The sequence below is a fragment of the Myotis brandtii genome, unplaced genomic scaffold (assembly GCF_000412655.1).
Source record: "Myotis brandtii unplaced genomic scaffold, ASM41265v1 scaffold521, whole genome shotgun sequence".
In the NCBI taxonomy this organism is placed as follows: Eukaryota; Metazoa; Chordata; class Mammalia; order Chiroptera; family Vespertilionidae; genus Myotis; species Myotis brandtii.
The window spans coordinates 971,404-981,914 of record NW_005369870.1 but is presented as its reverse complement, the minus strand read 5'-3'; the positions used below and the strand labels follow the sequence as shown (position 1 = coordinate 981,914).

At 37.9% G+C, this 10,511-nt stretch overlaps 1 protein-coding gene across 1 annotated transcript in view; it reads left to right on the top strand.

The window, feature by feature from the left end:
• Positions 1-2,053: 2,053 nt before the first annotated feature.
• The window catches only part of SEMA6D (sema domain, transmembrane domain (TM), and cytoplasmic domain, (semaphorin) 6D), a 365,068-nt gene continuing 356,610 nt past the window's right edge, over positions 2,054-10,511 (top strand). The window contains exon 1 of the mRNA XM_005877506.2: positions 2,054-2,131. The gene's annotated coding sequence lies outside the window, so the exon portion shown is untranslated. The remainder of the gene's footprint in view (positions 2,132-10,511) is intronic.

Below are 10,511 nucleotides of genomic sequence, written 5' to 3'. Positions count from 1 at the left end.
CATAAACAAGGAGAGTAGGCCAATGGACATGGCAAGATACCTTCTAACTTGATGCTTCCAGTGTATTGTTATTTCCAATAAACTGGAAGAATATTAATATCTTAAAAAGAAACAATTTTATGTGATGGAATATGTGCTGCCAAATTCCAAAGTTATTTTGGTTTATTAGCTTCATTTGTGTAGAAAGCATCTCAATACAACTGGGACAAGTTTGGGTTTGCTAGTATATCTGTCCCTCCAAATAAGTCTCACTCACCTGCTTTGATGATGGCAGTTTTTGATTGTTTAAAAGCAAGTTACCCCTTTAAATATCACGGCTGTTGTTCCTCTAACATGTACTCTGCTAAAGTCAGTGCTTGACTTATGTCACCTGTAAGCCAGATAACACAAGCAGGGGCTGGCTAAACAGAAAATGATTTCTCATTAACTGAGTCTGAAGGTGACCTCTACTAATTTAGTTCTTGACTTGACTCTTTGGGCTAGGTACAATAGAATGAAGGCTCTGCTCTCCTTGAATATATATAGCTGGGAACCCCATCCCAGTTCTACTCATTTAGAATCTTTAGGAAGTAAAAAGAACCTGTAAAAAGAACCTGTCTTATTTTTACTAACTCTCCAAATACTTTTGGACACTCACATTTGAGAATTGTTTTCCTCAGTATGTGCCGAAATATTTTCAGCCTTTAATAATACTAATTTAATAAGAACTCTATCCTAAATGACTCTTTTCCCTTTTAATGTTAAGGTAATGCGTAGTTCAAAAAACATGTTTAAAAAACATAACTGCGCTATGCTAAAGGTAGGCACTGTGTATGGTACATAGACTCCTCTGTGGCTTTTGTTTTAAGGAGTGTCTTTAGTAAATATTTTCTTATTTTTATATTTACAATTGCATGTATTCTTGCCATTGAAGAACTATCCTCATCGGTTAGTTTTGTGTGTTTTTTTAAATATAAAAATATCAAGTGTATTATTTGAATAAGTATTTTAGCAAATGGTGAATATAAAACATATCTCCTCTTTAGCATCAAAGAAGCCAACACACACATTCATATAGAACAAAAACCCATATAAGAATTACTAAGTCTGACATTTTCTTACTTTAAAACACCTTAGATCTGAAATGAATAAATAAATGAACAGATGAATGAACATCAGGTGAATGGACATCTGTTACTTGGACCAAGCTACTGAGTTACTCAGATGCTGTTGAAAATGGATGTCCCTGGCACCCTCCTACCTGTGAATGACCCAGGACCCCAGACTGCGCCCAAATAATGCCGAGGAGGCTGAGTGTTTCAGGTCTGGTTAGGCCGCGTGGACTGTCTATTCCTGATCTTAGGCTTCTCTGACTGTTTCCCAGGCACCTTCAGGGAGCTCCTGGGGATAACCATTGAGTGACGTTTCACCTTCCTATCTTCAGGTTTTGAAGTCTTGAGTTCCTCATTTGGCTCACATCCCTTGTGTGTCTACTCTGCTGCTTCTGGGTTCAGACCCCTCTCTTCTAGTAGCAAGATCAGTCCATTCCATCCTCAAAGCTTCATCCCACGAGCAATAGAGAGAACTGGGAAGCTTCCCTTGAGAAGGCGTATAGGGTATCCTTGGGGTCCTGTACTAACTCGGATGTGACGTTCAGTCAGAGCCCAGGTGCCCTGGACTGTCCGATGCTTGGCCCATAGAACGCCCACAGACCTTTCAGTCGTGTAAGCAGTGCTTCATTAGGATTGGGTTTGTTCCTTTTCATCCACAGAGACTATGTCCCTATTGCAGTTTATTAAAAGTGCCCGTGCAGTGCACCGTTATTCATCCAGCTTGTATTCATGAATGTCTTGTTCTCAATAGGAACATTCAGGTGGAGATCAATAATCAGTCTCTTAGTTAGGGCAGGAAAAAAATCTATGGATGCATTCAGCTGTGTTTAAGAGGTCTTATCATTAAAGCAGCAGCAGGTATTCATAAACCACGCTTGCCGGCGGGGCTGGGCATGCAGGATTAAAACAATCGTTCATCAGGCTCTGTCTCATGAATGTTTTCCTTTGACTTTTGGCAGGATCTCCAACCTGGACATATGCCAGTTGACATGGGAACACTGAGGCCAGCAATTTAAGGATTTTCACATTCACTTGCAGTGGTAAGATTTAAAGATATAACAATGAAGGACATTAAATATTACTAGGTTCTAGCTTTTTGCAGTAGATATGAAACTGAAGCTGTTTAGGCATAATATTTTTAGACCCATACAGATCTCTATTCAATTATTTTGCAAAGCTACAGTAAACACAAGAAAAATCTATAATTCATAAAAATTGAATTTAGTATTGTTGGGATCGGTGAAAATAGGAAAACTAAGTAATATCAAGATTTTTATATTTCTGCACTATTGGCCCAAGTGGGGGAAATGGTTTCCATTTTGAACAATGAAAGTGTTTCTCTTCAGAAGAGAGGTAAATATTAGAACATGAAGAGGCACAAAATGTAAGATCAGTGGGGAGAAAAGAAGGGAAGCAGTTCTGTTTTCAATATGTTAAGGGGCAGTCATGCTCTTAATGGGGACCCAGAGGTTGGGTTCCTAAATGAAGCAAATCTCTAGTCAATTAAGAGGTTGCATAAAAATGAAGAACACCAGATGCTTAAGGTATGGTGATACACTGGACCCTCGCAGTTATCAGAGGCACAACCATATGATGTTTCTTAAAAAAGAGTCATAATGGTGAAGATGGTAGCAGATGGATAGCAAATTGTGCTCCTGGAAGATGGTTTTGAAAAGAAAGGTTTTCCCCTCTATATATGTGTATTTATTTACATACATATAGGGTGGGGCAGAAGTAGGTTTACCATTGTTAATACACAAAACACAGAGTTTATTCTTGCATTATTATTTATTAACTATTATATTATTATCCATAGGAACAACTGTAAACCTATTTTTGCTCCACCCTGTATGCATGCACACACACACATCTCTTAGATCTGAGACCAAGATCTATTACTGAGAAAAGTAATAATTATCATTCTGTTTCTTCTGGAAGGGAACAGAGTCACTGGACACATTCCCAATATGAAATAGAAAATGAGCCATGATGTGGTTAACTGGAGCACCTAGGCTTTGGGTAGATTTTTTGGCCCCTGAATTTTTGAACTTAATAGATTAAATTCAATAATAATATCGATCCCATTCCCAACTTCAAGTTGGACCAGATCTTCATAGGGTGAGACTATGTTCAGCACATTCAGTTCTCTAAGGGCTACCATTTCAGGACATTTTTTACATATGCTTTAGTCCCCATTTTCAGGGGCCTTGTAGCAGATTCATGCTTCACAAAATGTGGCTTTTAGCCAACATATTTGTCCATTTTTGTATACCAGAAATGGCTTCATATCTGTGAATTTTCAAAGGATATCTTTTTGGCAACTCAGCATTCATATTTAGTCTTCTAAATATATTCCTCTCAAATCACCCAGCTGCTTTATCCTGTTATATTATTGTGGTAACTTTTAGTTTAACAGCTTGTAGTCACATAATCTATTTATGGAACAATGGAAGAATGATTGTGAAATAGCCTGGAAGATGCATTACTTAAACCAATGCCTGCAGCTGACAGTACAACTTCACACTTTGGTACATATAAAAGTAAATGAATGAACCATTATGTTTTCTTTTATCTCAATAGCACATTCCTCTTAAAAATTAAATTGCTTTGCACTTGAGTTTTATTTCATGCTTTAGATGTGCTTTCTAGGAACTACCACTAAACTCTAGTTCCCATACATAAGTCATGGTTTTTCATATGTGCATGGAATTCAAGATAACATCCTAATTAGAGAGTCATTAAATCTCAGATATCAGAAGGGCCACCATTAAACTGAATCGGGCTTTTTAAAAACCTCAAGGCTGAGCAATTTGAGGAGGAAAAAAAAAGTAAGAGGAACATGCATACACTTGGCCTTAATGAAACCACAAACCTCTGTGGAAGTGGGTGCTCTAATAACTCACTCCTGGCCCACAGAAGTCATAGTTTCGTCTGAACTCTGTATATTAAATTATGCTTTTTGTTATCAAGAGTGAAACCCTCCCAAAGAAACTCAGTAGATCGTGCTAAACTGATTTGTATCATTTGAAATATGAAGAGATTTCCTTGAAACTAGCCTCGGAGCTTCTAATCTCTAGAAAATCAGACAACACTGAATGTTTTGCCACTTCTGCAATATGAAGCACTCTGTTGACCAGATAGGCTTGTTTGAGAAAGAATACATTGATGCTAGTGGCATAAGAGAAAGAGCAATGATTTAGAAGTCAGCGTACCTAAATCTTAATCCTAACAACATAGCTGCCCTAGCTAGAGAAGCTCCCCCTGCCCCCGCCTTTTTTTTTTTACCTCTGAGATCTTACTTAGTTAACAGCTGGGCCTTAATTTTCTTTTTCTATTTTATTTCTTTTTAATTTTTTAAAATCTCTATTGTTAAAAGTATTGCACATGTCCCCCTTTTTCCCATGGACCCTTTCTAGCCTGCCTCTGCCCCTGCCCCAGGCCTTTACCACCTTATTGTCTGTGTCAATGGGTTATGCATATATTCATACAAGTTATATACACATATATATTTTTGGTTGATCATTCCCACCCATCCACCATCCCCCACCTTCCCTTTGATATTCTACATTAGTTTTCAATCTGTAAAAGGAGGTTAATAGTCACTTTACTCCTCTGTAGACTTCTCCAAAGATAAAGTAATAAACAGGAAACACTTTGAGGAACTTAAAATTACTACACAGAATTTGTTCTGCTAGAAAGTTGATTTCTTATTAATAGTACTTGTCTTATTTGAAAGTTGTGTCAAAAAAGCATCTTCATAGGTGTCTTGACATTGAAAAAAAAGCTTACAGTGCTCTGAGCTTTAATGTACTAGGTTTTTCTCTTTAAATTATGATAACACCAAAAGTCAATTGTTATAATGGTCTCTGACCTGTATCTGAACTTCTCTCTGGTGTTTTTATTTCCAAATTTCCGTGTCCTAAAATTTATCCAAAAGGAGAGCAGGGGAGAGAATGGAAGAAATGTTTACAATATAATCCCTGTCAGCAGGACTGGAAAGGAAGTGTCTCTGGGGTTGATCCTTGCAGTGAATCACCCTTTCTCGGACTTCCCTCCCTCCCTCTAATTCTTATCTTCCTCTCCACCCCCTCCAGTCTCCTTTCTCCTCTCCTTCACACCTCAGACAGTCCTTTACTTGTTTACAATCCATTTTTTTTTTCTAGCTATTGACCCACAGCCCTCTGCTTCCATAAATCCTGCTTTAAGTGTTTGATCTCTAAGACAAATACACCCCCCATCGCCCTGAGTTTACTGTCTAACTCTGTTTCATTACAACTGTTGTAGGCAATCAATATGAATTTGAAGGAGGGTGGGATGCCTTGGGTCCAAAAAACACAATTTTCATGAGCATACCATAGTCCTTGTCTTTGCAAAGAACTGTGGATCACATGCCCTTTAAGAATAAAGCCGTAATTGTTGGAAAACATTACTCAGATAATAAACAGGAAATTCCAATACATGTTATAGAACATCTTCCAGAGCTCCTAGTTTATATACTAATGTTAAAAGAAATCAAGGACTATGAATAATAAATGAAGTTAAACGTAGCAGTCCAAATTTTTATTCAGAGTGCTAGAGAAGAACATTAACATAATGAGTATGGGTCAGAGAAATTGGATGATAAATGAAATAGCAACCAAAAGTATCATCGTTTGAGTTTTTTTAGGGATAAAATCTGAACACCATCCAAAGTTCACCATTACAGAGATGCTTACCTATGTGCACTACATCCTCTTCCCTGGTCCCAAGATCCCCAGCTCCATGGAAGCATCATTTGTACTTTTTCTGACTAATAAAATTCACCCTCATTTCTAACAGTTTATTCTCCCAAGAGAACAAAAGTAACTAATGGTCTCTTCAAATCCAAGTCTGGTTCATTTTGTCCTCAAGTTAGAACCTAGCTGAAATTTTCAGGTCACGATATTCTGAAATGTCTCTGAGAGAGTAACCAAATAAAATTAAGATATAGGAATAAAATTAAATATAGAAAATATTATCCCAGAATATTCAATCCAGATTCCCACGTGTTTATAACTGACCCAATTAGCCTGAAACTTGTAGCTTTAAATCATCATAGCAGACAATACTATTAACAACTCAATGAGCCAATTTTCTTGGGCTCTGTCTGATCTGGATACTTCTATTATTTCCAGTGTTCCCAACTCAAAAGATATTTTTTCTCTTTTTAATAATTGGTCTCTACTTCTCTCAAAGTCAAAATTGAGGTGAGGCATAATTAGCAAAGAGGGCTCCTTAAAATCCTTCCCAGTGGTGAGACCATGAAATGATGGAAATTGATGGAAACTCAAGTAGGGTCTCTAAACTCTCAGCTACTTTCAATAACATTTCGCTGAAGCTCAGAAAACTGAAAGTATTTTGTATTCCAGTCACCCACTATCACTCTGTAGCTGATCAAAATAACCCATGACTAATAACAGGAACCAGAGAACCACCATATCAGCAATGGTCCCATCTATCACTCAGACATTTTTGGTGTAACAAAGTCAAAAGTGAATTTTCATCTGTTATTTTCAAGTTTTGCATCTTACAAAATGTCATTAGAGCACAGTGACTTATAGAAAATTGGGATAGATTGAAAGCCTCTGATAAAAGGAAATGTTTACATCACTGAAGGATTTTACTGAATTGAGTGGGGAGGAGAGAAATATTTTTTAATAATGTGTCCTCTGGTGTCTTATCAACCATCTGCAAAAAATATAATTAACTATGTAAAGATATATGTTATAAAAATAATTGTAAACACACAAATATCCTCGAAAAAAATAAATATTGTTTTGGGGGGAGTGTAGAGGGCAAGGAGAGATTAGAAACATAAGTTGTGTGAGTATACTGTGATTTCTTCCTAATATAGGCAAAAATACATGTTCTGACAGCCCATCCCTTGGTCATGCATGTCAGCGTTTAGACTCTAGGTGCTTATATGGTGTGTGTGTTTGGGGAAAGGGGAGATGAATGTCTGAGAAAGTAACAAGTAAATATCATCAAAAATGAAACTTTTACAGGTTACCTGAAAAAGCATGATCAACCAAATATCTCTTTTGTCGAGGAGTGACAATTATTGCTAAGATTAAATATATTTATTTTAGAATTGTTCAAGGGTTTGCTTTAATTCTTGATGTTTTTGTGTTGCTCAGTGAGCTATATTGTTCTGTTGTCATGGCACCATCATGACTATGATTGTATATTAGGATCCCTCTGAAATCCTGATTTCATAAACAGGAGATCTCATAGTAAAAATAGACATGTCCAAATATTATTTTTCCATCTGAAAATAAAACTTTCTGTCTTCTCCTTCTGGTCATTCATATACCCATTTATTTGTTGACTCATTCATTGAACAAATATTTATTGATTGCCTACTGGGCATTGCTAGGCATTATTTTGTGTACTGGTGGATACAGAAGTAAACACAACAGATAAAAATTCTTGCCTTCATGGATTACCTTCTATTGGAGGAGATGAGCAATGAGCAAGACACAAATCTAAAGGATTTAGTGTTTGTATACTTTATATACCCATGTGTATTTTATATATAGATGAGTGCTAAAGAGAAAAAAATAGAGAAAGAGATATGAAATGTCACAGGGTCGGGGGGTTGGATTTTGGATAGTAGCCTAGTAAAACTTTTTATGTCGAAAACTTTTGAAAAAAGGCTTGAAGGAAATGAGGCAGCAAGCCATGCAGATATACCTGGGGAAGAGTTTTCTAGGCTGTGAGAACAATAGGAGAGATAGTAGGACATGCGGTTAGAGAGGCAATGGGGAGCCAGATCATGTAGAGCCCTGATGCCATAGGAAGCGTGGCTCTTACTCAGGGATTATTCTGGCTGTCATGTTCAGAGTGGACTCTGGAGGTCGAATATGGGAAGGGAAGGGAAGGCATAAGTGGAAAGACCACATAGGAGCATGCTGCAATAATTCTGGTAAGAGAGGAGAGAATAAAGTATTCTGCCTAAATGGAGGGGCTGACCTTGACTATGAGCATAGAGAACTTATTCATAGTAACAGGAGAGATAGGTAGAGGTGGGCAGATATGATAGTAAAACCATGTGAAAGTTCTTTTGATTAACTATGAATGTCAGTTATATTAGGCAACATGAGTATAGGTATTGAGTGGTTGTTTGTTTGACTTTAGTGAGGACTATGGTTTCACAAGGAAAGTTCACCAAAGCAAAACAGGAGTTAGGATAGTATTGCAATGATTATCTATGGGACTTATTAGGTGGAAAGGAGGCAAGAGAGGATATCATGGGGGAGATATCTGAGGGACGCTGAAAGAGTGGATTTTAGGTTCTGGTGAGGTTGTAGAGTTCTATGATTTGGGGTTAGAAGGAACAGATAGGAAAGATAAGAAGTCATGACCAAAGAAAAGAAGATGGAATTGAGATTTTGCAGGGACTGAGGTTATTGGTAGCAAGAGGGTCTAAAGAGCAACTATGGATGTGAGTGGCTCAGGAATGATGGCTGATGAAATATTTGGACGAGAGGAAGTCCAGGAACTGAGAGACTTAGATATTGGGAGGATCATCCCATTGGGTATGGAAATGACTAAACATTAAATAGGAGTAGTATTAGAGAGAGTAATTATGAGCTAGACACCAGAATCTCCAATTAACTGAGGGGCACTGAACTTGAGAATGGTGGAAGAAGCAACTATTAGAGGGTGGTATAGCCCAGTGATGGCGAACCTTTTGAGCTCGGCGTGTCAGCATTTTGCAAAAACCTAACTTAACTGTGGTGCTGTGTCACATATAGAAATTTTTTGATATTTGCAACCATAGTAAAACAAAGTCTATATTTTTGATATTTATTTTATATATTTAAATGCAATTTAACAAGGAAAAATCAACCAAAAAAATGAGTTCGCGTGTCACCTCTGACACGCGTGTCATAGGTTCGCCATCACTGGTATAGCCTGATGCCATAGAGGAAAAGCTGGGATTTTGTAGAGGAAGAAGGAAGAAAGGACTGGACACAGTAATGAGGAGCAAGAAGGATATCTACCGTACTTTCAGGCTCCTTGGTAACAGGGATCTATGAGAGGAAAGCTACATGTTGGAAAGGTTTCTGTAGAATCTGTGTTATCATGCAGAGCCAGGTTTCAAGTGAAAGGGAAGCTTCCAAAGGAAGTTGATTGAACTTTCTGGGATTGATCTAAAGTGCCAGAGGGTATAGAGAAGTTGTTTTAGGGGACATGGGGCCTTGGTCAGAATAAGTCATTAACAAAGTCCTGTGGATATTAGAGAAGAATAGACAAGAGATGACAGTGACATACAGAGCCTATCCTGATAGTCCTGCAGATGGTGGTGATGAGGCTGTGAGTGTTGTGGATAAGGAGAGTATTGAGTGCAAGATTCAAGGGTAGTGAGGGAGACCTTTCTAAGAACACGAAGAGTTCTGAGGTTCCTACTTGACTATTGCTGAGGAGACAGTTGTCCTTCGGAAGAGTGGTATGTTTCAGAACACAGGGACACTCTCTTGATATGATCCAAACAGTGGCCTTTAGCAAGGTGGTCTTATACTGAGTGGGCTGGCTCCCTATGAACTCATCATTTTAGAACCCAATGGTTCATCTTTAATTGGAAGACACACTCCCCCCCCCCAAAAAATTGTGTATCAGCAGAGCATTGTTCTATTTGGCCCATCAGATACAGAGATATAGACTCAACTGTGGAACTCAATGCACTTTAACAGCCTTCTCTGATCTTTGCTCTAACTCCCACCAACCTACTTATGAACCCGTCTTCCTTTCCCTGTTCTTCTCCCCTGACCTGTTCCATTTCTTGATACATTAGGCAAATGAATATCTGTCCACAACTGTGTCCTCCACTTTTTTTTTAAGTACTGATTTCTCTTATTCTGTGCATTCTCTGAAATACTGTTTCCCTCACAATTTTGCTTCTCTTGGGTGTCATGCATTCTGAACTAAGGGAAGGTTATGCTTTGCACGTTCTAGTGCCCTTCTCCTTTGTCCTGACCTTCTGTCTTTGCAGAACTGACTTGGGAACTACAGCTGATTCATAAATGACTCAACTTTTCATCTTTCAATCGAAAACACTTCTATAACCAACATCGTTCTGGAAGGGATGGTGGTATCATACAGGTTTTGGAGGCACTGTAGATCGTCAGTCATTTTACGGGACTAAAATGCACGTTGTAATTCAATATAAATCCTCAGGCCCAATACCTGTGAAAAGTTAAGCTGTTTTCTGCTTGTGAATTTAGGAGCAGCTACTCAATTCTCTGAAATAATAAAACGTATACATATACAGTTTAAGACACAGACCCTCAGTATCACTGCGGTTATTATGAATTACAAAATTGCTCATTTCATTTTTTCCTCCAATGTGGAAATATTGCAAGGAATTTAAAGTGTAATATTTTTGTACTTTTTATGGGA